Consider the following 26,630-nt stretch of genomic DNA (forward strand, 5'->3'; position numbering starts at 1 on the left):
CCCGAATCGTCAGCCTTCCTGGTCCTCTGATGCTGCTTGGCCTGCTGTGTTCATCCAGCTCTACAAGCAGAGTTATACTGACTTGAAATGTTAACTGTTATTCTCTGCATGGATGTTGTCAGACCTGCTGAGTTTCTACATCATTTTCTGTTCTTATATTGCAGAATCATTCATGTTATTGTACTGGGTAGTATTTGAAGAGGAGATATTGAGATGTCAGGAGAATTATGACCTCACAAAGTAAAAGGGTGGGACCTTTGTATATCAAAGAACTTGGAGAGTAAGAAAAGGAAATGAAGGGAGACTCACATAACAAGGGTTCAAAAGTGCAGAAAGCCCGGAGGAGTTTAGGAAATGTCTTCCCAATATCCTTTTTGATTTTGCCTCTGAAAAGAGAACTTGCAAAGAAAGATGTTTTATAAATGCCTAAATTGAAAAAATCTTACTATGAACAGGGCCAAACAGAGATTTGAAAAGGCACACTATCTGTTCAGGCTGAAGATTTGACCATAAGTTTAATAAATACAAGAGAGGGATAAGGCAAATTTTCTAGTTAGGGAGTAGGGATATTGAATATTGAACACCATGAAAAAGGAAATATTAAGTGTTTTACAATCTTTGAAAGTAGATAAATTGCCAGGTCCACATTGAATGTTTTAAATTGCTTTTAAGAGAACAAAATATGGAAATAACATAGATTCTGACCATCTCTTTCCAAACTTCTCTCACTTTAAAGTGATTTTGGAGAAGTGGAGGCCATCTAATATTGTTTCATTATTTAAAATGGCCAGTCAATCTAACACTGCTGGTGGTAAAGTCATTGGAAAAAATTGTAAGGGACACGATAAATCATTCTTTGGAAAGGCACAGTGTAGTTGAGAACAGTCAGCACAAGATTTGTTAATGGAGAAACATACCTGACTAACTCAGTTGACGTTTTTGAGGAGGTGACATGTTTGATGTAGTTTACATGAATTTTAAGAAGATTTTAATAATGCTCCACAGGGCACAGACTAATCAGGAAATAAAATTCCAAGACTTCTAAGGGAATGACAATTTGCATTGAACATGGCTCGGCAGTATAGAAACTGGACAATTGTTTCCAGCTAAAAACAGAGATTGCTGGAGAAACTCAGCAGCTCTAGCAGTCTCTGTGGAGAGAAGAAAAATTAGCATTTCGAGTCCAATGTGACTCTTTATTACAACTGAGTGGTGTTGAAAAAGTGATGGGTTTTTATGCCTTAGGAAAAGATGAGGCAGGATCAAACGGAACAGAAGGGATAATTAGAGAGTGAGGCAGACCAGATATTGTAGGTCTCATGAGCAAAAGGCAAAGGGACTGGTAATGGTTATTGAGAACAGGGAAAGATCCAGAATAGGTGTTAATAGCAAAATGCAGCTCTGCTGAAAGGAAAACCATGCAAGCAAGATACTGGGTTGGCGCATGGAATGTTACTGCTGATGTAGTGGGAGTCAGGGGAAAGAAAATGGAAGCAAGAGTTCATGTCTGAAGTTGCTGAACACAATGCGCAAGGGTTCCTCCTTAACTGGCACTAGCCGATTGGAGGCTACAGGCTGTAACCCCTTGCAGGTTGTCCTCCCCCACAGCATCTCAAATCCTCACCCCTCTCAGTAACATCCCCTGCCAACTCCCAAAACACTGACCAATGTCTTATCCAATGCAGCTTGCTGCTTTGATACCTGCGTGTGAAACCAGTAGTGGACACCGCTCTCCCAGCTGTGCTACCATCACATCGAGGGCTGTGGGCTGATTAACTGATGTTTCTCTGAGGCAGGTCTTATTGTTCCTGTTGGGCAGAGACTCTACCTCCAGACTATTATCAAATGATCGCTGGGGCACAGTTCACTCCTTGGGTATCTGAATATGGGAGGGTGGCAGTGCCCCCTCTAGCCCATTAAAATCTAGCTCATTAACTCTATTTCTGTCTGCAAAGCTGCCAGTCTTGCTGGGTGCTCCCAGCATTTTCTCTTAAAGTACCATTTGGACCACAGCTGATGATAAATTTCTGGCTTTCATAGTACGCCATTAGCTAACAGGATCATTTTGATACACCCTATTTCAGCAAATGCTTCATATCTCAGGATCAAACTTGTGTAAACAATGCAAGTTTACAAGGTTGCTAATCAGGCCAATATTGTAGTGTGTAGATCTATAAGAATCCCTTGTGTATATTGAGAAGTAAAAGTACATTTGCACTAAACAGTTGTAGGGAACCCCCAACTAGAACATCAAAGAAAGGGGCCTCATTTGACTTTGCCATTTCAAATGTGAGATTGATCTCAGGATGGAGCCCATTAAGACAGGTAATGAAATTCTTATATGCAGCTACAGATTCATAGAATCCATATGGTGTGGATGTAGGCCATTTGGCCCATTGAGTCCACACTAACCCTTCAAAGGGCATTCCACCCAGACTCACCCAGCATTTCCTATGACTAATCCACCTAGCCTGCACATCCCTGGAATCTATGGCTAATCCACCTAACCTGCATATCTTTGGATTGTGGGAGAAAGCCAGAGCACCCGAAGGAAACCGATGTAAACTTCACACAGAGAGTTGCCTGAGGCTGGAATTGAACCCAGGCCCCTAGTGCTGTGAGGCTGCAGTACTAACCACTGAGCCGCCATGCCACCCTAATTCAAATATAGCAAATGTATCATTTGTATCATCCACATATTGGCTGCAAGGGCTAGGAAGTTGGTCTCCTTCTATGGAAGACCCATTTCTCATGGAATCCAACAAAGATGTTTGGGAGAGATGAGCCATTCTGGATCTCTGGTCAACCCCATTTATTTGGGCAAACACGGTGATTTAATACTGAACTGGTTGAGTTGAGTTCATAAATTCAATGAACATGAATTCATTGTTGTTTGTGCTTTGGACACTTTGACTAGTTTATGTATTAAAAACACTTCACACAAGAACTCTTGTTGGTGAGGCAGCCAAAGGGAAACAGAATTTGGTTTGCAATTCAATTTGGTTTTGTTAATAAAATATTCCTTATTAAAAGCACCATGTAAGCATTTCCCAAATTCCCACAATGTTTACAATCTACCTAGCTCTATACATATGCGAAAAGATATTACTCGCAATGATCAATAAGTTTGGCCGGGCTATTGGAATCTCTTTTCTCTCTGATGTCGGGCTTTCACAAAGGTAGTCTTGCACGTGAGGGTGAATCTTCTTCTGGGTCTTCTTGGGTTGCCTCATAGTCTTTCACCACGATCCTTGCTCTGACACTTCACTGAGGTTTTGGCTTCCAGGTATATGTTTATATCCCCTCCTCACCCTGAACTTTCGTGAATATTCTGTTGCTTCCAGGTCAGTGAAAAGTACATGGCCTCAGGATCTGGCTGGAAGCCAAGGTGCCAGAAAGTCTGATTTTCTGAAGAAGGGTCTAGGCCTGAAACGTCAGCCTTCCTGCTCCTCTGATGCTGCTTGGCCTGCTGTGTTCATCCGGCTCTACACCTTGGTATCTCAGATTCTCCAGCATCTGCAGTTCCCACTATCTCAGAAAGTCTGATTGATACTTCTGTAATACACAACCCTCAGACTGGCTGTAACTGGTTCCCCTTGAACATTTGTGACCTCTTTGACCTTGTCCACTGTTTTCGCTGTAGCTAGTAGCTGGTAGCTTCTGTTTAACTTAGTTTGGCAAATTTTCTGTCAGGCCTGATCTCTCCAGCTTTGAGTCAATTTAGAATATCCAATTTTGGCACTGTGGTCATTTGACAACATCACACAATGGTGGTGGTACAATGGTATAACACTGCAGTGTAGCTGCTTATGGTTTTCTTGAGTGGTACATTGGTGAATAAGCCAGCAATGCCAAATGAGCATATCAACACTGCATGGTGATTGAATTGCAATTCTTGGTCTTTGCAAATGTGAGCCCTTCACTGTGTAGGTAGAGCTATACTTATAATCCAGTACAATGTCTGGATTGGCTCAATGTTTTAAAGGGGATTTAATGGTAAATTCAACCCCTTCATGTCTTAAAATGGTTGCTGTCTGTCTGTTTGTGAATACATGTGTTGCCTTTTCAAACTTACATTTTGTCTTTGTGGCAAAGAGAGACCAGCTTTCTTCATTCATTGGATGGCCAATAAAACAAAGTCTTGTTTCTTCGCTTATACATTTTCTCGAATGAATTCTGATGATTCAACGCATCCTCCCATCTGGTCTCTGCCACATTTGTTTGGCTACCTTCCAAGGTGCTTAAAAGTCCTGGACTTTTCTACAGTTTTTCTCTCTAGTTTCTTGGCCCATTCTATACCATTCAATTTGCATGAATTTATATCAACTTATTTAGCTCCTTTTGTTTCATTAAATTGGTCGCTTTCTTTACAGGGCTCGGCAACTCTTTCTAAGCCATTGGGCCAAGTGGCCTCCCTCTGTGCTATATATTTCTAGGATTCTATAAGTCTGTGGGGTAAAGAGAAGCATTGAAGCAGTAGGGTGGATGTTATGAACATACATATGAAAAAAGACTTGACCTGTGATCAAGGTTACTGAGAAACATATGCAAATGGAGAAGAGGAGACTGGAGATGATGGTGTGAGTTTGACAAAGCAACGCCATGCAGGAGCTGTCACAGTTTCATTCAGATAGTTAGAACAGGAGCAATATGGCAGCAGTTTTATGGCACCAGGCAAAAGAAAATAGGCAATGGCTGAGGAATGGTTGATTTGTTTGAATACTTTTAAATGATACATAAGAATACAACAACAATTACACAAGATCACAATTGTGATGTTAGCAAAGACTAATGGATTTGTGTGAACTAAAGGTTACCGATCATGTGGCCTTAAACTGACCCTTATTTTGTTTAATCACTACTGCCCTAAAACTTACCAAAGACTCTGTTTATGATTTAATCCCTATTCCCCTTTTTCTCTAGCTTTGTATTTTCACTGAAGCTGTTTATCACCTTCTAGTTCTGATGACAGAGTCACTAACATGAAATATTAGTTAGATATAAACTGGATATAAAGCTTTTGGGCAGCTAGACTATTAGTGGGTCCTATGCTTGCACTTCTTGGCTGTGCATCTGTTGTTGCAAGTTTACAGGAGGCTGTCAGCTGATTGCCCACCTCTGCATTTGCCAAGCAATTAAGAACAGGGAAGTGACAGGACATGGATGTGAATAATCCTAACAGCCGGCAGCCCAACTGGACCATTACTTGGGTAAAGGGTGACTCAAGGGCCACTGAAAAATGGAGGTGCTAATGAAAGGATGCAGGTTGCATTTTCAGAAAGAAAGGCCAGAACCGTTGGGGCCGCTAGTGGCGTAAGCCTCCAAAAGAATGTTGCTGTGATGATTGATCATAATCTGAAACATTTACCATCTTTCCCTCCAGTGTTTTCTGGTTTTGTTGTGTTTATTCCATGACAATGCTTTGGCTTTGGATGTGCTGCTTCCATGCTTTGTGATCACTGATATGGGCTTCAGCCTATAGTTTTGTTCCAAGCTTACCTGGTGCAGTCACCTACAAAGCATGCCAGGCTCAACCCATAGGGGAGATGGGCACCCACGCTAGCAAACTTGCCACCCTCTCTGTAAATGGCCACTAATTGAAATCTTAACCATCTTGAATGCCTGCCCACATCCAGAGAGGGGTTTTTCATTGCACTGGCCTCCCACACCGAGGAACCTATGACTGAAGGCAGGACCATGTTGAGGACCGCCCCCTAGTGGGTTTTTCCACATCCCTTTGTGTCCTGTTACCTCCAAGCCTCTAAGTAACTGGGAAAAAAAAATCACTGCGTTATCACTGATATAACAAGGTGTAGAGCTGGATGAACACAGCAGGCCAAGCAGCATCTGAGGAGCAGGAAAGCTGACGTTTTGGGTCTAGACCCTTCTTCAGAAAACTCAGATTCTCCAGCTTCGGCAGTTCCTACTATCACTGCATTATCACTGCCTGACTCAGCCTCTCTCTCTGTTGACTGACCTGCTGAGTGCTTTCTAATATTCTCAGTTTTCTTTTGGAAATTATGTGCTATTCATCACACATGGGATGAAAGTTTATGTGGTGAAAGTTTATGACCATTTGAAAAGCAGGATGAATCAAATGGAGCAGTAACCTGTACAAGAGGTGCAGTATGTTTGAATGATGCCAAACAAAACAGTCTGTGGGAGTATTACAGATGAAGGTGGTTCTACTTTGTGGCTAATTGCAATGACTTACAGATGTCTGGGAGAAGCAAATATTCTTCATACATGACAAAGAGACATAACTGGCATGATGCAGAAGGAAAATTGGATGACCTTGTAAAACTTAGATGATCATGCTTCTTTTCATCTAGTGTGGAACATTGGCTATCTGGATAGGGAATTTGAACATTATGCTGCCACTTACCACTGGTGTTTTTGTTGCTTTAAATAATGAGGAGATAGTGTCCTAGAGCAGTGGCACATGGAATAAGTTACAGTGAAGTATTTAGGGGTGTACAACATTCGTGTTGTTAAGAGCCATTATTCCTTAGCACTGAAATTTTAAAAGCCAATATGATATATACTGAAGCTCTGCTATATTATTGCTGAGTTTAGCAAATGGGAAATATATTAATAAATGGATTTTATCTCATAGGAATAAACAATCTTCATAGTGATGTCAATAATGATTAAGACTAATTTTAAGGCATAAACTGTATTTCTTCAGAACTATATCTACACCAACATTAAAAAAATTACATCAAGAAGCTTACAAATGGTTTATGTTCAAACATGGGATCACAAATGTGAGTCAAAATATTTAAAGTTTCCACCAGCTGAGCCATTGGTGGAACCTGATGTTTATATTACTGACTGAAAGCATTGCCTGTCTCCAATTTTCCATCATTGTAGATTTCAATTTTGAACTTGGTCAAGAATTTCTTTCAGCATGCTCAATTTGAGCCGGTTGAAAATAACATGCCTCCGTGGGGTTTTCCACCCATATACTGTGTGAATTCTCTTGGCAACAGAGCAAATATTGTACTATTGGTTAAGGGAGTAAGAAAACAACCTATCCATTCGAGGCAAAGGACAGAGACTACCCTGCTATTCTCACATTTGGGCAGAGCTTTGATTCATAAAATAATAAGAATAGACAGCACAGCATAAGACCATTTGGCCCATTAGAGCCTTTGCTAGCTCTTTAAAAAAACTATCCAATTCCTTCCTAACCCTTCTCTTTCCAAGTACTGAAATTTTCAAGAGATAATGTGATAAAACTGAATCTTTGCTATATAAATGCTGAGATTAGCAATTGGCAAATATAGAACTAAACATAATGTTCATATCATTAATAAGTAGATCCAACTTTAGCACTACGTTCCTCCTGATTCATTTCAACATTACATTGCACGCCAGATGGCATTGATGATAACATTAGGCTTTGAGAGCATTCTTTTAAAGCAAGTTTTTGAGGGATAGAAATTTAAGAGACCTATTGAATTGAAGGCTGTAGAAACAAAATCTTTCAGCATATTTATAATAGAGGTTGATAATTTTTTTTCTCAATGTGGTGCAGACATTGTGGGTAAAAGGCATTGAAGTGTTTGATCAGCCATGATCATATTAAATGTTGGAGCAGGTTCAAGGGCTAACTGAGTGACCCAACAGGGCCTTCTGAGTAGTGGTGAATGAAGCCTTCTGCGGTTTTGCTGCTGGTGGACCTCAGTTCCAGTGACCTTCCCACTGCCCATCCCAAACCTGCCGCTGGTGGGCCAGTGTAATAATGGTTCTGGTCTCTCCAAGTCAGGTGGGGCTGGAAATGGGTGGCATGGCTGTTTCCAGGAATCCCAACTGCATCCCTGTGCCTCTCTGAGGAACTTTGGTGGGAGAGGGGAAATGTGCCAGGCAGCAAGCTGGCATGGCTGTCCCAATCCTCACCTCCAAGTTCAGGGTCAGGTAAAGATTGCCACTGCATCACCTCTCCAACATTCAGTAAACAGACTCCTTAGTCTGTTGCAACAAGTTAGCATCTATTGACGGATTCTCAGTTAAATCTAGACTTTGACTTAATAGTCTCCAAACAGAATCATGCTGTGGTCTGCATTGCTAAAGCAAAGTGGCACAGTTACAGTCACAGAGTCATAGAATTGTATCGAATGGAAACAGACCCTTCGGTTCAATTTGTTCATGCTGACCAGATATCCTAAATTAATCTGATACCATTTGCCAGCATTTGGCTCATATCCCTCTACTTCCTATTCATATACCCATCCAGATGTCTTTTAAGTGTTGTAATCATACCAGCCTCCACCACTTCCTCTGGCAACTCATTCCATACACGTAGAATCTCCTCTGAAAACATTGCCCCTTAGGTCCCTTTTATATCTTTCCCTTCTCACCTTAAACCTACACCCTCTGGTTTTGAACTCCCTACACTGGGAAAAAGACCCTGACTGTTCACCCTATCCATGCCCCTCATGATTTTATAAACCTCGTTAAGGTCACCACTCAGCCTTCACCACTCCTGGGATACTGGGCTACAGTGAGATTGTTGCTTATCATCCGAATACTTTCACTTGTACTAAAAATCCCTTAGAAATCTACCCTCCCCAGTAAACTGTGGGAGTCACTTAAAAATGGAAGAAGAGAATGCCTTTCTGTTGCCTTAGAGCTCTGTCAATGATGAAAGTTATTGTGATATCTGTTGATGGTTTCATAATGGTGTAAGGGTCTGATAGGGTTAATTTTGATGAATGCCTTGAGCACCACCCACTATGATGATGCCATACGGATTTGAGGGTGGGAGAGAGCAGTCTTCAGATCCTGACGCAGCAAGACCTATCATCTAGGTCTTCCTCATAGTCTCTGTCTCAGAGTCTATCACATTAAGGTTACTTGGACATAGTTGCTATCATATAATATCTTACTTAAGGTAAATTTCTCTTATCACTAGCTTACCAAGAGTTTTCCTCTACCACCTTAGACTAAGCAGGCCCTATAGATCCCCACTAGGAAAAATGGTGGGGGCGGCACTTCCACCAGGAAATCCATACAACATGGTAAGTGCTGATGGGGATTCATCTCAGAACGTTGATGACTTTCTTACTGCAGGTTAATTTATTCACCCCGTGGCGCTTAATACAACAGAGTCACACAGCAAGAATCACAGTAATCATACACACTGTAAATATGTCAGTGAAAATTTCCTGTGTTTGCTGTGATTGCGTTCTTTTTTGGAATGTGTGTAAAATTCCGATAAATAAAAGTGCACGGAAATCTTCACCAGTGCATCCACTAAAGATAGAGATCAGAAGAGTTAATGATGACTGTATGGCTATAATCTAGAGAAAACTTTCTACTTATTCACGCTGGCTGTCATATATACAAATCAATGAAACACTTGGTTTATAACTGCAAACAGATGAACATTTCATAATTACAACTTCAGCCACCCCTCCCCTCCCTGGCCAACATCCTTCATTAGTGAGGAATGCAGATTAACATAGCAGATTATAGGTTTCTTTTTAGGTAAAACAGTATAATTTTCCATTGCACATTCAGTGATGACGATGCATCAAGGCAGAGATTTGATGTGTTAATTGTCAATCTTAATGAGTGTATAGATGCCAACCCAAACTATAACCAGCCGTCATCTCCTGAACTAGTTTTGTTTGCCTGAGGGGTTTGGAGAGAAATATTTTGCTCTGAGTGGCCCTTGGATTTTGCTATGTAGTTAGCTCTCCCAGGAGAGCACATGCCTAAGGGAAAGGCAGATTGAGATAGGGATTAGGTGTAAATGCTCCAGCATGGTATTGGACCAGCTGGTCTTTTCCTGTCAAGATATATACATGTATAGTTTTTGCAGTTAAATTCTACAAAATACTGTTGGAATGAATGTTTCTTATGTTGAATTTTTTTTTCTATCACATTGAAAACAGCATCTGCTGACCAAATAACAAAATGACAAATACAATGGACTGAATCTTAGAGATAATAGGAACTGCCGATGCTGGAGTCTGCGATAACAAAGTGTAGAGCTGAATGAACACAGCAGGCCAGGCAGCATCAGAGGAGCAGGAAAGCTGACGTTTCGGGTCTGGACCCTCTTCAGAAATGCAGTGAATCTTACATGTTTTTTGGCTGCATCCAAATTTTTGGAGGGTTTTTCACTGCAAGGCCCATTGAGTTCTGTCACTGTGTCTGTACCAAGCCCATTTCATTAATCACCTACCATGTCCTTATGGTGTCTCTCCAGTCTGATTTCCACTGTATCTTACTGCTTACTGTTCCCAGAATAATTGGAATGTCAGTGAAGATCCCAGAATTCGTCAGCACTCCTTGCACCTGCATCATCTTTAAAAGTACCTTGTACATCCGGACATGCTCTGTCAGTCTGCAACTGCTCTACACGGTTCCTGACATTTGCCCTGAACGTGGCATTTGTGGGAAATTGGCACCCCGCTTTGAGGGTAGGGTCCTGGAATTCCAGTTGGACAGGGTGCTGCCAACACAGGAATTCCTCCTTCCCCAGGACCAACAGTGGATGCCATGGCACCAGAAAAGCCAGCCTGGTCCGAGGTTGTCATCCGGGCAAAAACCATCTTGGACAACTGGAGGAATGCCCTGTGTGTAACAAAAAGGTCGATGTCTTCTCCCTCCAAGACTCTCAATATCGCCTGCAACACCTCCTCATTTGCTTTCACCCCATTCCCATCTCTGGCACCACAAACCCTGCATGCCCTCTGCGCTGCCTGTTCACGAACTCAACACCTACCCAACTGCACAACAACTACCAGCTAGTGCCATTCTCTTATATCTCCCTTAATAGCTGCATGCCTCTCATTCTATGGTAGAAAGAGTCAAGCTGGGTGGTATGGCAGAAAGAGTCAAGCTGGGTGGTATGGCAACTGCCTCATATGTTGTTCCTCACCCGTTTTGTGGAGCGTATCCTGACTCTGACCACCCCGAGCTGGGTCTAGACTGGTATTGGAGGATGCCTTGACCCACTGTGCTGGAACCCTGAGGGAGGACTATCCCCCTTGACTGATGACTGCAGCAATATGTCCTTGGTATCTCTGCCTGAGGGGGATATGTGCAAAAAGGCAAGGCAAGGCAGCGATACTGTCAGCATCCAGATAGACTCAGAGTGAGTACATGTTATGAGAGCAAGTGTAGATCCTAGAGAAGCAGCCCTCGTTCAGTGCATGAGCTGGGTGTGTGTCCTTGAGCACACAGTGACCTTGCTGCAGTATTTCAGTGATAATTGCTGGTGCAGCCCAAGGTGTACATTGAAGTGCAGAAGCATCCCCAAAGTGAATCAGCGATGCCAATTTCAGTTGCAATGTCGGTGAATGTGGCCGGTGCCCATGGAGCATGTCCTGAGATATTGGTGTCTGGTTTCCAAAATCAAGGTCATTCAGAGTAAGCAGAATCCCTATGATGACGTCAGCCTCTCTGCTCCTATGATGCTGCTTGGCCTGCTGTGTTCATCCAGCCCTGCACCTTGTTGTCTCAGAATCCCTATGTGCTCCAGTTTCCTTCAAGAGATTTCCCAACATTAAGCTTGTTTGGTGAGTTTGGTAAGATGGGATGCTGAATGTTAATGAGGCTGATCACAAGGTGTTTAAGAAGCAATAATCACATTCACATGGCAACTTAATGAGAATCCTGCCACACCACTCGTGAACAGCATGAAAGATGGCACATGTTACTCCTGAATGCACTTGTCACCCAATTCTGCCACACGTTTCACTATAGCCCATGTTCAGAGCTCTGTAGGATTCCATGGTACTAATACAAAGGAGTTTTCAATCCTCTTGCTATTGAAAAGACATTACCACCATTCTATGCTGGCTATGGAATACTTACATGTGGGAATGACCTAAGTCATCTTATCACTGGACTGTTAATCCAGAGACCCAGGTAATTTTCTGGGGATCCTGGCTTTGAATCTTGCCATGTCAGAAGGTGGAGTTTGACCTCAATGACAAAAGCTGGAATTCAGAGACAAATGATGACCATGAAGCCACTGTTCTTTATCAGGAAAATCCCATCTGGTTCACTAATGTCCTTTAGGGAAGGAAACAGCCATCCTTACCTGGTCTGGCCTACATATGACTCCAGACCCACAGCAATGTGGTTGACTCTTAACTGCCCTCTGGGCAATTAGAGATGGGCAATAAATGCTGGTCTAGCCAGAGATGCCCACAACCATATGAATGATTTAAAGTTAAAAAAAATACTGGCCAATGTTCTATAGACCAATGAGTCTGTATCATCTTGGAACACAAAAGGAATCCCAGCCAAAACTTTCTCACATGGTGATACATGGTCATGGGTCCTTGGCCAGGTCGCCACCTGTACTATGTGTATAAGTGACTGGCTAAATAAGAGCATCCAGCTGTATGCAGTCAAGGTTAAGGGATGGTATAGAGCTGGACCTGAAAGAAACTGATGTCGAGATGATGTTGGTGACTGAAGACTCTTTAAGATATGAAGAAAATATCCTTGAGCTATTGTATGCAATTGTACTGTAACCATAATCCTTCATTTCAAATTCTTGTTACTACCCGATACTATCAATATTAATTGCTTTGAATCATGCAGAAGATTTTGTTCCAACGTTTGAAGTGAAGCTAGCACACAATTAATTAATCGCTGTGTAAAGTACAATGTGGAGATGCCGGTGTTGGACTGTGGTGGACAAACTCAGAAGTCACACGACACCAGGTTATAGTCCAACAGGTTTATTTGAAATCGCAAACATTCAGAGCGCTGCTCCTTCATCAGGTGAAGTGGGACTGTTAAAGTGTTGCGACTCCCAGTTGCCAAGAGCTGTGGTGCAGTGGCTACGCCCTGGCACTCACCAGTAGGGATTGGGTTTCACCGGGCTCCACAGTGGGGTCCGGTATTTCTGAGTTGGGAGTTGCTCCTCTCTTTCTCCCCCCGTGGTGCTCTGCCTCTTTTTTTGTTGATGGCCATCCCTCCACAAATTTTCGTCCTCAGAGGAGCTGCTGGTGTAACCATACTGCAGTTACCTCTTTCCATTTTGCTGTGGGGTTTTGGGTAGGTGGGGTGGGGGGTAGCCTGATATGTTCTTCTCTTCCGGTTGTTTCTCACCGGTATCCATTCCCCTGCCTCCTTGGTCTCCTCCTCTGGTCACCATGCATCCTTGCACACTTAGCAGACAATAAGCTTAGCTACTTCTGGCAGGAGTTACTTGTTAAGGATAATGAACATCATTGTTACAGTGGAATTAACAAGAAAGCCAAGCTACGCCATGTCCAGTAAACAAAACTTAATGTCCTGCCTTTTCCCAGAAAAAAAAAACCTTTTATGATATGGGTTACTGAATATTGGTTGCCTTTTGAAACTCTGACCAGTGTTTCCAATCTTGCCATACCCCATTTAAATTCCCCTCATATCCAATGACAACCACAGGTTGGAACCAGCTGTCTGAAAAGAATGACTAATTTGTCCATGACTAATTTTGTGCTGGGAATAAAAAAGGCAGGCCATCTTTAAGCCTTATTGGATAGAAAATGAAGAGTGCTGTAGGATTGTGTCCTGATGCAACAAAAAGACCAAGGACACCGCAGGGTAAGGAAGTCAAGAGAACCAAACCAAAATCTACAGCTTCCTGTCTTGGCTGTAGAAAAACAGTAGAAGAGATGAGTGCCTCCAACATTGCTTGAACTGTCCAATGCTTCACTCAAAGTGGGATGAGCTTCAGCTTAGCTCCTACATTAACCCTTTATAACCATTATTTTATACAATATTAATTATATATTATCATGTTACTACCATTGTACATGTTTGCTTTTGTGGTCCCATTGCTTCATGTACCCACATGTTTCACTTGGTTTCTGCGCATTTTTGCTGTAATTTGATTCTGTTCTTTGCCCATCTGACCCAGCCTTTCTGGTAGGAAGCCAATGCCTAATCTATCCTTCTGCTGGAATGAAAATGCCTCCATGTCTTCTATTGCGAACTACATCTTCCACTTAACGTTGATTGAAACAGAGCCAGAAGAAGGTCTGACTCTTTTGTAGCTAACAACAGAATAAGCAGGAAGCAGGCAGCTACCAGCATGGATGTTGAACAATTCAAACCCACTTGGATGCTACTGAGGACAGGCTGGAGTGCAGACCTGGGTGGTTTAGATGAACTGTCTTTTTGCATTCTGTTACAGTGTACTCTTTGACATTATCTAACTGATTTCCAACCCATTTCCAACTTCCATTCCATCTCCAAAATCTGTGATTGTGTGGCTGCCTCCCAAATTCATTTAATCTTTCACAAAACTTTTGTTTTCGAATCCCTCCATGGAGATGGCTCCTATCAAAATCACAAATGACATCCTATGTGACTGTATCAAGGTCTCCTCATTTTTTTCCTCCTAGCCACAGCTTCTCATTTGGTTGATCACACCAATCTGTTGCAAGGTCTATTATTCTTGTCCAGTGGAGTGGGATTCACTTCATTCCATTTGCTGGTATACACCGGTTGCCAATTAAGTCTTAATTGTTGAATTCTCAATTTTTGATTTCAAGTCTCTTTGATAGTGTCTCCCTCCAACCTACCTACCTGTATAATCTTCTCCAGTCCCTCTGAGATATTGGAATTCTTCAAATTTTGGCCTCTTGAGCATTTTTCATTTTTCATTGCTCTTTTGTTAGTTAGCATGCCTTCAATGGTCTGGGCCCAAAGTTCTGGAAAACCCACCCCCAGACCTTCTCCATCTCTTGTGCTCTGTCCTTTTTTAAGGTTCTCTTTAGAATCACATTGATCAACTCCTTGATCATTCACCCAAATATTCCATGATGCAGTACAATGTCATACTTTGTTTTAAAATGCACCTGTGAAGTGCCTTGGAAAATTTAATTACTTTGTCTGTGTTATATTAACATAGTTGTTAAAGTTGTTACTTGAACCACAAAATAATATGCAGAAGTGTATATGGGGGGTGTGAGTGCTGTTGGTGAAGTGTTGATCTCTAATCACCTTGAGAAGTTTGAGAAGAGCCACTTTCTTGAACCACTGCAGTCCATGTGGTGTAGGTACTCCCACACTGCTTATTGTGAAACTGTTAGGTAATACATTTTCAGACGGTGGGGCTCTTGCCCGAAGTCAAAATGAGGAAAGATTTCAGAATGACTCATTTTTTCTGCACTAGTCCATGTGATCAATCCAGCTTGCAGATCAATGGCCTCACTGCAAATGATGAGAAATCAGCTTCAAATTGCTCAACGTGCCCATACCTAGGAAAGCAAGTTAATAGGAACTTTACTATGGAGGATCAACATCACCTTAAAAACCTGGAAACCTCAGCCCCAAGGAGCCATTGACACTAAGTCAATTGAAAATGCCAAAACTGAGACAGGTAGGTTTTTGATGCTGTTGAAGGGCATGAAAGCAAATTGGGTCAAAAGGATCTAACTGAATAGTCAAACGGGCTAAAAGAGTCACTTAGTCTTCCTTATGATATGAGAATGCGTCATTTTCTCAATTGACAATCAGTGAGTTTAATTTCCCTATTTTGACTTTTTACATTTAATAGAGGAATGCATAACTCTACTGCTTGCACTTTCTTTCGAAGCCAGATGTATCATAATTAATGCACAATTGCATAATTAAAGCCAAACGCATTTGTGATTAAATATTACTAAATCATTCATTACCAATTGTCTTTTTGTTCCTCAGGCAGTCCCCTGAGAATGGGGCTGAATTTCTTCCACTTTAGAATTGTAGATTCTGAGGTGACTGAACAGTCCTTTCCCTGCAAAACCGCAGGAAGCACTATACCTGCCCCTACACCTCCCCCATCACCTCCATTCAAGGCCCAAAGCAAACTTTCCATATCTGGCAAGGGTTCACCTGTACATCTTCCAATCAGGTCTACTGAATCTGTTGCTCCCGATGTGGCCTCCTTTACATCGGTGAGACCAAGCGCAGACTTGGGGAACGTTTCATGGAATTCTGCGCTCTGCACGCGATAATCAACAACATCTTCCGGTCGCTAATCATTTTAACTCCCCCATCCACTCCCTTGATGATATGTCCATCCTGGGTCTCCTCCAGAGCCACAGTGACACCAACCGCAAACTGGAGGAGCAACACCTCATATTTTGCCTCGGGAGCCTAAAGCCCGATGGCCTGAACATAGAATTCACCAGTTTTAAAATCTCCCCACCCCTGGCCTCATTCCACATCCAACCCTCCCTCTTATCCCCACCTCCTTGACCTGACACAATCTGTTCATCTTCTTCCCCACCTATCTACCTTACCCTTCCCACTGACCAATCCCCACCATCCCCTACCTGCATCCACCGATCACCATCCCACCTACCTTCCCCCAGCTCCACCCCTCCTCCCTCTATTTATTTCCTGGCTCCCTTAACTCTCCTCAGTTCTGATGAAGGGTCCTGACCCAAAATGTTAACTGTCTTGCTCCTCTGATGCTGCTGATCTGCTGTGTTCTTCCAGCTCCATACCATGTTGATACTAAACAGTCCAATACTGGATCTGCAAACCCTACCACAGTTGGGGTAGATGCTGTTTGAAGAGAAGGTTCAGTGAGATGCACTGGTTGCCATATATTCTTTCTGCTATTTTTGCTATTGGCCTTGACCTGGCCTGTTGAAGATTGAGAAAAACCATCTTGAGATGGTTGGCACCTCTGTGAATCCTTCTTCTGCAGTTTGGTCTGTCTTAATCAAGGGATCTCTTGGAGTTGTTAGGAATGTTGCAGTTTTTCAGCCAAGCTTTAAGGACATCCTTGATGTGTTTTCTCTTCCCACTTGGTGATTGATTGATGTGACGGAGTTGGAAGTTGACAGCTTGTTTTAGAAATCCTGTGCTAAGAAAGTAGACCGTGTGACCACTCCAGTCCCACAATACTGCAGATTGAAAGCAACAAGGGCTAAGAATGTTGGCCTGGGACTGGGCACTGATATTGGCGCACTTATCCTGCCACTGCATTTGCAGGAATTTGCAGGAGTATCACTAGTTATGTTACTGTAGGGATTTGAAATATTTGCTTAATCCTAAGTCTAACCCATGTTGCCAAGCAGACAGAAGGGCAGGTAACCCTGTTGGCCTGTAGACCATGAGGTTGGTGTTGGGTTTCATGTCTTTGCCATCGATCATTCTGTTCCTCAGATAGCCAAAGACTGTGTTTGTGCACTGGGAGCAGGGTTACATTTCATGATTGACATCTGCCCTCACTGACAGGTAGTTCCCAAACTATGGGAATTGATCCAGTAATGTGTATAATGTACAAGATGCTTTGTAGAAACTCACCAAGCCTTCTTTGATAGCACGTTCCAATAATGCAAGATCTGCTGGCTAAAAGAATAAAGGCACCAGATGCTTGGTAATATCACTAGCTGGAAGTCCCTCCAAAAACACACACACACACACACACACACAACCCCCATCCCGGCTAGTCCTTCACTATTTCCTCACTATCACTAGATCAAAAACCTGCAACTACATCTCTAACAGCAGAGTGGATCGCCTAAACATTATAGACTCCAGCAGTTCAAGAGAGTAGATTACCAGCAACGTCCTAAAGGTAATTAGATATAGACAATAAATGATGGCCTAGTCAGTGACACTCACATCCCAAGGATGAATAAAAAGAAAATGTTACTCAGTCTTTATTGTATTTGGCCCATATGGAGTGGTGACAAAGGAGCTAAGAACACACTCCACTTGCCCTTATCATATGTTTATTACCTTTGATCTAAACTGGTATAGCACAATGAACAGATATTGTTCATAATTGTCAATCAGAACAGGTTTTAAAACTAACAGGTCATGGCCCATTTGTAGCCAGTTTAACCATCTATATAAGTTAACAGGCATGGCATTTTCTAACATAGGTTGAACGATTCATGTAGTTTGATCCCAATATGTGTATATAGATTTGCTGTTAGGAAGAATTACTGATGCAGTTGCAGTGACTGGTTTCTGAAAAAAACACATTGTTTTTTGATTGTTTGGTCATTAAGATAAATAATAGCCTGTCCTTTTGTGATGAGTTTATTAAAATGCCACAAGCCTGAGTGGTCAGGCTAAACTATCTGAAGTTGATGATGAGGGACTGTTAAATACATAAAGAAATGGCAGACTGCCACACCCCACTTCATTGTCTCTCAGACAGATGGTACATCCTCTGTCAGGAAATACTGAAGACAATTCTGAAAGTAAAAGAATCCTGACATAATAAGTTCAAAATAAACAAACACTGACCAAAATACAACCTTAGATGAACCTGATTTCTCTGAATGGAGTCGTTAAGGGGTAAATGAGTTCAACTGGAAGCCAGAGTTTTGACCAACATTTGATAATCATGGTCACACAGACAATTCCCAATTTATGAAAGTTGACCTTACAAATGTGATCCCATACAGCGCTGTAATTATAAAGACCTGACGTTCAAACATATCCTGTATTTACAGGACAGCTGCTTTACATTGTCCTGTACTGTGTTCTGATTTGCAAACAAATCAGTGACTGGACAAATTCCAGGGGAAACCATTCATACTCTTAGAGATTTTATCCTTTTTTTTGTATTAGCCTAATTGTAGCCAATTTGGGTGACACTAGGGAGTTATGTGTCTCCTGACTGGGCATAGAATCATAGGGTCCTTAAAGTGCAAAAGCCTATTTGGCTCATCAAGTCCACGCTGACCCTCCAAAGAGCATCCCACCCAGACCCACCCTATCCCTGTAACCATGCAAATCCCATAGCCAATCTACCTGATCTGCACATTTTTGTGTGAGGAAGCTGGAGCATCTGGTGGAAACCTATGCAGACACGGGGAGAATGTGCAAACTCCACACAGTCATCTGAGAGTGGAATTGAAACCAGGTCCCTGGCGCAGTGAGGCAGCAGTGCTAACCACTGAGCCACTGTGCCACCCCTAGGACCTGAATAGCATCAGGCTCAAAGTATTATGATTTACAGTACATGGCAAATACTACAATTCTGGAGCTTGTTTAAAATGGAGGCCTATGACACCCTTTTTGATTTTGGTAGCATCAAGTTGTCCTCTATAATGTAGTGGAGTAAAACTATTGGATTTGCGAACTGAATGATGGTTACTTTGGAGTCATTGGTGGTTTGATGCACTGATTTTGAGCTCAAATTCAATAGTTCTGGTTCATACCTGTTGTGCTTTAAGTGTAGTCTGGGAACTTTCCGGATTTGTCATCTTGTCTGCAGGCAAACTGTTGAATGCGGTGGGGTTAGAATTTTTTTAATCGCTCCTTATGGCCACGTGGTTAATTCCTTCACGAAGATTTCTCTATTCCCTATAAAATTGTAAACATGTTGCTTTAGAATAGGCTTAGAATTTCACTGGACAGAACAAATGGAGATACTTAAGCTCGTTTAGTACATAACCACAAATAATGACGAGAAGAATTCTTATCCCGGATTCAGTGACTTGTTGACGTTGTTTGTTAAAATCAAGCCAATAGTTCCATTTTGAGGGAATTTGGCTCAATGTTTGGACAATTCCCTTTTTACTGTTTATAAATTACTGGTGAGGTTATATGTGGGCAGTTGAATTATTCAAGATGATATTGATATGTTTACAATGTTAAAGACACCATATAAATGCAAGTAGTTGTTGGTTCATTAGACATAATTTAGAATGGTGATCTGTGCAATGAGTCAAATACTGAGTTTTAAGCTTGGACTGAAATAACAGGACTTAGACCAAACAGAATGTTGGACGTTGACATACTCTTGACAGCTACTTTTGGCAATAAATTGATAAAATAAACTGGTCAGAATCTCATGGAAATCCCCAGTGCACTGAGATGCAGTGGTTCACTAATATGGGAAAGGAATAATTCACAATAGAATCATAGGATGTGCAGCATGGAAACAGACCCTTTGATCTAAGTTGTCCATGCTGATCAGATATCCTAAATTATTCTAATCCCATTTGCCAGCATTTGGCCCATATCCCTCTAAACCAGGTATGGTTATGTTGCTGGAAGAAGTGCCGGAGAGCTTTACCAGATTTTTCATAAAATCGTAGAATCCCTGCAGTGTGGAAGCAGACCATTTGGCCCATCAAGTCTATGTCAACCCTCTGAAGAGCATCCCACTCAGACCCACCCACCAACCCTATCCCTGTAAGCCTGCATTTCCCATCACTAATCCACCTAGCCTGCACATCCCTGGACAGTATGGGCAATTTAGCATAGCCAATCCATCTAACCTGCACATCTTTGGACTGTGGGAGGAAACCAGAGCAGCTAGAGGAAACCCACACAGACATGGGGAGAATGTGCAAACTCCATACAGACAGTCATCCAAGGGTGGAATCAAACCTGGGTCCCTGGCACTGTGAGGGAGCAGAGCTAACCACTGTGCCACTGTGCTGCCTAAGGAGACATGCACTTGGTGGTAAAGGCAGAAAAATATTTTATTCTTCCCTTCTGAATCTCTTGCTTGAATGAAGTGAAAACACAGCAAATACATTTTGAAATGCTGAGGAAGTGAAACTGAATTTAGTGAAGGTAATCATGGTGGAGAGGGGGTTAGGAGCCTACGCCAATGAAATAAGTCCGCAGAGGGTGATACCCCAAGTCGCCTTTATCTACAGATGAACAGTCCTGGACTTTAGTACTGCCTCGTACAGAGACTGTGACACTCAGCCCCAGGGTGTAGGCCGTTTCTGCCAAGAGTGACTAACCAGCCTGACGCTAGTATTACTTCTGAATGGCATTGTAACTGCAGAGGTGGTAATTGCTGCACACCCCCCCACCCCCACCCAAGGCTATGTATTGTCGCTGAATCCCAGGTCTCAGGTGCATGATGACAGGAGAGGATCACACAGGGTGGCGGTTGAAGTGAACGGAGTTGGCGGGAAGTGTGGGAACTGGCCCTAAATGTGCCTTTGCCCACGCTTTCTGATACCAGGTCTCCCAATCAGTGCCCGCTAAATTCCCACGTCAGGGCCACAAATGGTGGCTAGGCGAGAAGGCCACCCCCAATGCTACGTATCATGGACCTAGCTGGGGTGGAGAATGGCAGGGTACCACCTGCTACACTTTTGCAAGACCACCGAAAGTAAGGACAGAAGTAGGTTCACTCAGCCCATCTGTTAGTAGATTAGTGATGTGCCTGAGAGTTCTTAGAGTATTGCATATGTCAGGTACCAATATCTGTGGATATGCGGTGCATGTTCATGATGCCCATGAAGAGTGCCTCATGGTGCCCATGAAGAGTGCCTGAAATGTTGGTGCCCCTACCCACAATGGGTCTTTTGGAGCAAACAGCAAGTTGAACCCACCAGGAACCCACTCTGTTTCCATGTCGATTTTTCTCGATGGCTAGTTTGCATGGAGAGCTGGTAAGACGGCTACTCAAAATGAGGTGGGTTGGTAACAAAGCATTTAACAAGTGATGTAGAGTATCAATTGGGAATTCACCACTGCTAACGTGAGTCTCAGCATGCCACTTGAGATGATCTTGATGTGGAGAAGGCCCTTGCTGAACATCTCAACTGATTGTGCCATGTATCTCACCATAGTCCATGTCACTCAGACCTGTATTCTGCCCCATGTAATGAAATAAACGCTTTGTGCCATGTTGCAATTTGTGGCCCCCTTTGAGTTCTTCTCCCTTGACAGGAATTTGCATTGAGATCAATGATCATCCAATCGATCACATCCTTTCAGTGTTTCACCCTCACTGTCTGCCTATTGCACCTTTTAATCTGTACCTCACGTCAGTTGACGTGACCTGACTTTCAAATGTCATGCAAACAACAGCAGCTCTCGCAACACTGCACTCTTTTAGTACTGCATTGGAAGAACGTGGATTATCTATGCAAATTCCACTAACCTATTCAATGCCCAGGTTTGGGCTAACAAGTGGCAAGTAACATTCATTCTACACAAGTGTCAGTCAATGACTGTCTCCAACAAAAGAGAATCTAACCATAGCCCTTTGACATTCAGTGGTATCACAATAACCGAATCTCACACTATCCACATCCTGGGAATTACCATTGACCAGAAATTGAACTGGACCATTCTTATAAATACAATGGGTACAGAATAGGTCAGAGATTAGGAATCTTGCAGTGAGTAACTCTGCCTTCTCTCCACTATGTCCCTCACTTTCCTGGATGAGGGCACCTCCAGCAACAAACAAAAGATTGACGTCATCCAGGACAACGCAGCTTGCTTGATTAGCAGTGCACCCATAAACATTCACCAAGGGCCCTGAAATGGCACTTTCCAAATCCACAGCCATGACCATCGATAATGACAAGGGCAGTAGATACATGGGAACACCAACACCTGCAAATTACACTCACAATCCTGAAAAGGAAGCATATTACTGTTCCTTCCATGTTACTGAACCAAGATATCTCAACTCCCTCCCCAGCAAAATGATTGACGTATGCAGCACTTCAAGAAGGCGTCTCACCACCTTTTCAAGGGCAGCTAGGGTTGGGCAATAAATACTGGCCCAGCCAGCGATGCCCACATGCCAGGAACAAATAAAAATCAATGGTTTCCAAGGATTTCATCAACTGAATAAGCCATCATTAGGATATTTCCTTCTTAACTCACTGCATGGCAAAGGACTAAAATGAAAAGAAATGGAAAAAAGTCGTACATACATAAAGAAGATTTGAAATATTTGCATTAAATTTCCTGGCCAATTACAGGCCAAATATCAGCCACAATAGCTGCCCATCTGGCCAACCAGCACAGCTCCCTCCCTGGTCTGGCCAATCATCTTCATAATTGTGCTCCCCCATCCCCGAGCATGACCACAAAGCTAAGTTAAAGCAATTGAGATAACCACATATCTGCTATCTATGCATGTACATATTAAATTCATATTAAAAACTGAAACATGAATCTCTGTTGTGCCATCACCAGGAACTTATACCATTGTAATGTGCAATTTCTGGGAAATCTATCTGATTGAATTTAATGATTATTTTCAGGGACCAGTCACTTTTCTTTCAATTGAATAAATATGCCCCTAAGTGGCTTTTGAAGTTTGCGCAGTAAATGGAGTCATGTAATGCAAAGCATAGACAATGAGTATACTGCCACTTTGCTGACTAAATACTTTTCTTCAATGCAAGCCACATTTTGCTTGAGACTGGAGACTTCTGACTATTTAAAATTGTAAAATGGTGACGTATCACCAAATTTCTGGAAATGTTATATCCTTTGTCCTGGTGAGTTTGGAAATGTGAGGTCAACATCAAGACTGGAAAACTTCAAATGATCGTGTTCCCCTAAATGACTACATGATGGTTAATTACAACGGATCTGAAGAGGAAAATGAAGAGCAGATGGCAGTGTTTACAAAACTGAAAACCACAGCAGTAGCTGAATAGTTTGGCAAGTAAATATAATTAACCATTGCAAGTTTCAACTCTGCATACATTCTTTTTTCATTCATTTACAGGATGAAGGCATCACTGCCTATCCCTAACTGCCTGGAGTCACATGTAGGCCAGATGAGGTAAGGGTGGCAGTTTCCTTCCCTAAAGGACATTAATGAACGAGAAAGATTTTTTCCAATAATCAACAATGGCTTCATGGACACCATTAGATTCTTGATTCCAGATTTTTATTGAATTTATGTTCCACCATCTGCCATGGCAAGATTCGAGCCTCGGTTCCCAGAACATTACCTGGTTCTCTGAATTAATAGTCTCGTGATAATACCACTAGGCCATGGCCTCCCCAGTAATCACACAATAATGGTATTGGAAGTCGGAATATTGAGCTGGCTAACTTGAATCTCTGTGGCCACATATTGAGCTCTCACTTCCCTACCCTTTACTGAGTGATATATACAGAGGTATCATTCCGTAGCACGTCTCATTTTGCTTCAGTTTGCCAAGTTAAAACATAGGTAAAAATGTTAAAATAGCATGCACCTTCACCCTGCCTCATACTTCATCTTCCCAGGTGAGCAAATGGCACAGACCAAAATCTTATGATGCCTGTAATTTACTTTCCTTTACAGTACATGCCCAGCCGCTCTAGAAAATTTATTTGAAAATCCCTGCATTTATATAGTGACTTTCACAACCCCCAAGACATCGCAAAGCATTTTATAGCCAAAATGGCATTATTATTGTAATCCAGGAAAGATGTTAACAAATTTACTTGCAGAAAGCTTCCACAAAAATCAATTGTTTAATGACTAGATTGTTTGTTTCAGCAATGTTGATAAAAGATAAATACAGGCAAGGACATGAGGGATGCCTCCCCTTTACATCTTTGAAATAGTGCCATGGAATCTTTTAAATCTACCTGAGAATGTTTGGTTTAATGTGGCATATGAAAGAGGCAAATGGGTAAGTTATAAGCTGGTGGAATGTTGAAACAGAAGAATATTTTTTTCCGGGCCCACTGGAGTTTTGGTAGCTCTCTCTTTGATCAACAAGAAGGACCTGAAGACCAGCTATAATTGTTCCTTCAGACTGCTCCAGCAGGCCTTTTCTTCTTCCTCTGAGTGGATGCCCCATCAAGAGTTAGGCCCACTTTCTGCATCATAGTTCAGGACTGATTTAATTTGCAAGGGCATCAAGGGACGTGGAGTTAAGGCAGATACATATAGTTCAGTCACTGAATGGTGCAAAAGGGTAAAGGTGCTGAAAGGCATACTCCTGTTTCTATACTGCTGAAAGTGTCCACACTTTGGTAGAACCTCCTTGGCTCTAAAGGACATTGAGGTCATGAAAGGTGCTGTATAAAAAAGCCTTTCTTATGTGATCATTTAGCCTAGAGATGATCTAAACATACAAGTCCAGGTTGGGTTAGCATGCTTTAGAGTTATGCATATACGGAGGAATGAAGAAAATCAACTGTGTGCAGCGAGCTCACCATTGTAATACTCCAGCACATTCTGTGGTTTACCCAAATAGGATATCAGAGAGACAATATTTTTAAACCTAAGGACCAACATTAATTGCATTATAGTTATTTACTCCGTGAAAAATAAACGGAGTGAGATTGCAAACTTAGATTACAGTCACTGTTACTGCACAATTGCTGTTTCAGATATCTGATATCAAAGCAATTTGAACTGGCACTTACACCAGGGCAGACGATTCATCAGCTTCCTTCTCCATTTTTCCATGTTGACTGATTACCATCTGTTCTTTGCTTCCTATGTAGTTGCACCAGAGATTGCAGCAAGTTAGTAATACTCACTGCATCTTGTCTTGGACATCCCTGGTTTTCTAAACGTTTAACCAACACAGGAATACAATGTACAAAACATGATGTACAACATCCAAGGTTTCAACATGTTGCTTGTTACTGACCTACTTCAAAATAAATTGCAGGTTCATTCTGAAATTTTAGGTTACATAATCAATACAAATTCATCTCCATCCATGCTAATCTCTCCCCTTAATTTCTGTTGCACAGTAAGTGCAACTTCAGCTGACACAACGTTACAAGGATATGTTCAATAATGTCGTGTTCACTTCTTGTATGTCTACCTGTTGAGGATATTTCAGTATTATACACAGTTGCAGTACTTCACCTTTTCTGATGAAAATTAATGTTGCTTATCAGGCCTTTGTTCATCTAACACCAACTTACTGTCACCAGCCTGACCAATATTCTGGCAATGACCAAATAAGCTTCTACAATACATTTTGAAAAAAGTCAACAATCAGAAGTATGCCTCAACTCAGCCCCTTAAAAATGGAATTGTAAATTCTATGTTTCTTGATTCCCCTCCTAACAACACTGTGGGTGCATCTAAACCAAATGGACTGAAGTGGTTCAAGAAGGCAGTTCACCACTGTGTTCTCAAGGGCAATTAAAGATGAGTAACAAATACTGGCAATGCTTGCATCCTATCAGAAAAACTTCTTTTTTAAAAGTGCATGTTATATAATTTTCCCATTTGGTATAATGGAGAATGATAAAGCAGTCAGGTGTGGATTCTGTTCCTGTTCTCGTTCAGCTCCGTTTCCATGCCGAATCTGAAATATGGGCTAGAAATGCAATATGAATCTATGATGGTCCACTGTCAGCATTTTTGTTGGATATCAACAGGGTAGTGGTGTAGAGAAAAGTTTAATACCAACCCATGTATACAATCCACAATGACCACAGTTATGCCAATCTAATTTGCAGCTGAATGTCACCAAGCTACAACGTGCTTTTGGTGTGTTTTCACAACAAAAAATATAGAAACCACCATATACTCCAGCTGCTTGAAGATAGACAATACTTTAAGATTTAGTGAGTAATAAGTCTGCTATTAGTCCAAAAAGTTCGAACAGCAAAAGAAGCTGTAAAGCATAGTGATTTTATGGACAAAATTTGAATATAAAGATAAACATACAGCTGTGTGTTTACTGTCCTTTGTGAACTTCTATAAATAATGTAAGACATGTATAAAATGAAAGAAATGTGATGATATTCACTGAGTATTAAACAGCTTATGTTTTTGTCCCTAACAAAACAATCACATGAATGGCTGAAGTCAAAACATTAACCTATTATAGGTAGTAGGAACTGCAGATGCTGGAGAATCCGAGACAACAAGGTGCAGGGCTGGATGAACACAGCAGGCCAAGCAGCATCATAGGAGCAGAGAGGCTGACGTTTCGGGCCTAGACCCTTCATCAGAAAAG

The 26,630-nt window shown here is 41.9% G+C and overlaps 2 long non-coding RNA genes across 2 annotated transcripts in view; one reads left to right on the forward strand and one right to left on the reverse strand.

The window, feature by feature from the left end:
- Positions 1-25,178, reverse strand: part of LOC125485482 — a 53,808-nt gene extending 28,630 nt beyond the window's left edge. Inside the window, exons 1-2 of the long non-coding RNA XR_007264207.1 lie at positions 25,072-25,178; positions 19,140-19,284 (exon numbers count right to left, since the gene is read on the reverse strand). This is a non-coding gene — a long non-coding RNA (uncharacterized LOC125485482). The remainder of the gene's footprint in view (positions 1-19,139; positions 19,285-25,071) is intronic.
- Positions 1-26,630, forward strand: part of LOC125485483 — a 137,395-nt gene that overhangs the window by 46,295 nt on the left and 64,470 nt on the right. The gene's annotated exons all lie outside the window — the stretch shown is intronic.

Source organism: Rhincodon typus, chromosome 19, assembly GCF_021869965.1.
Source record: "Rhincodon typus isolate 14 chromosome 19, sRhiTyp1.1, whole genome shotgun sequence".
NCBI lineage: Eukaryota > Metazoa > Chordata > Chondrichthyes > Orectolobiformes > Rhincodontidae > Rhincodon > Rhincodon typus.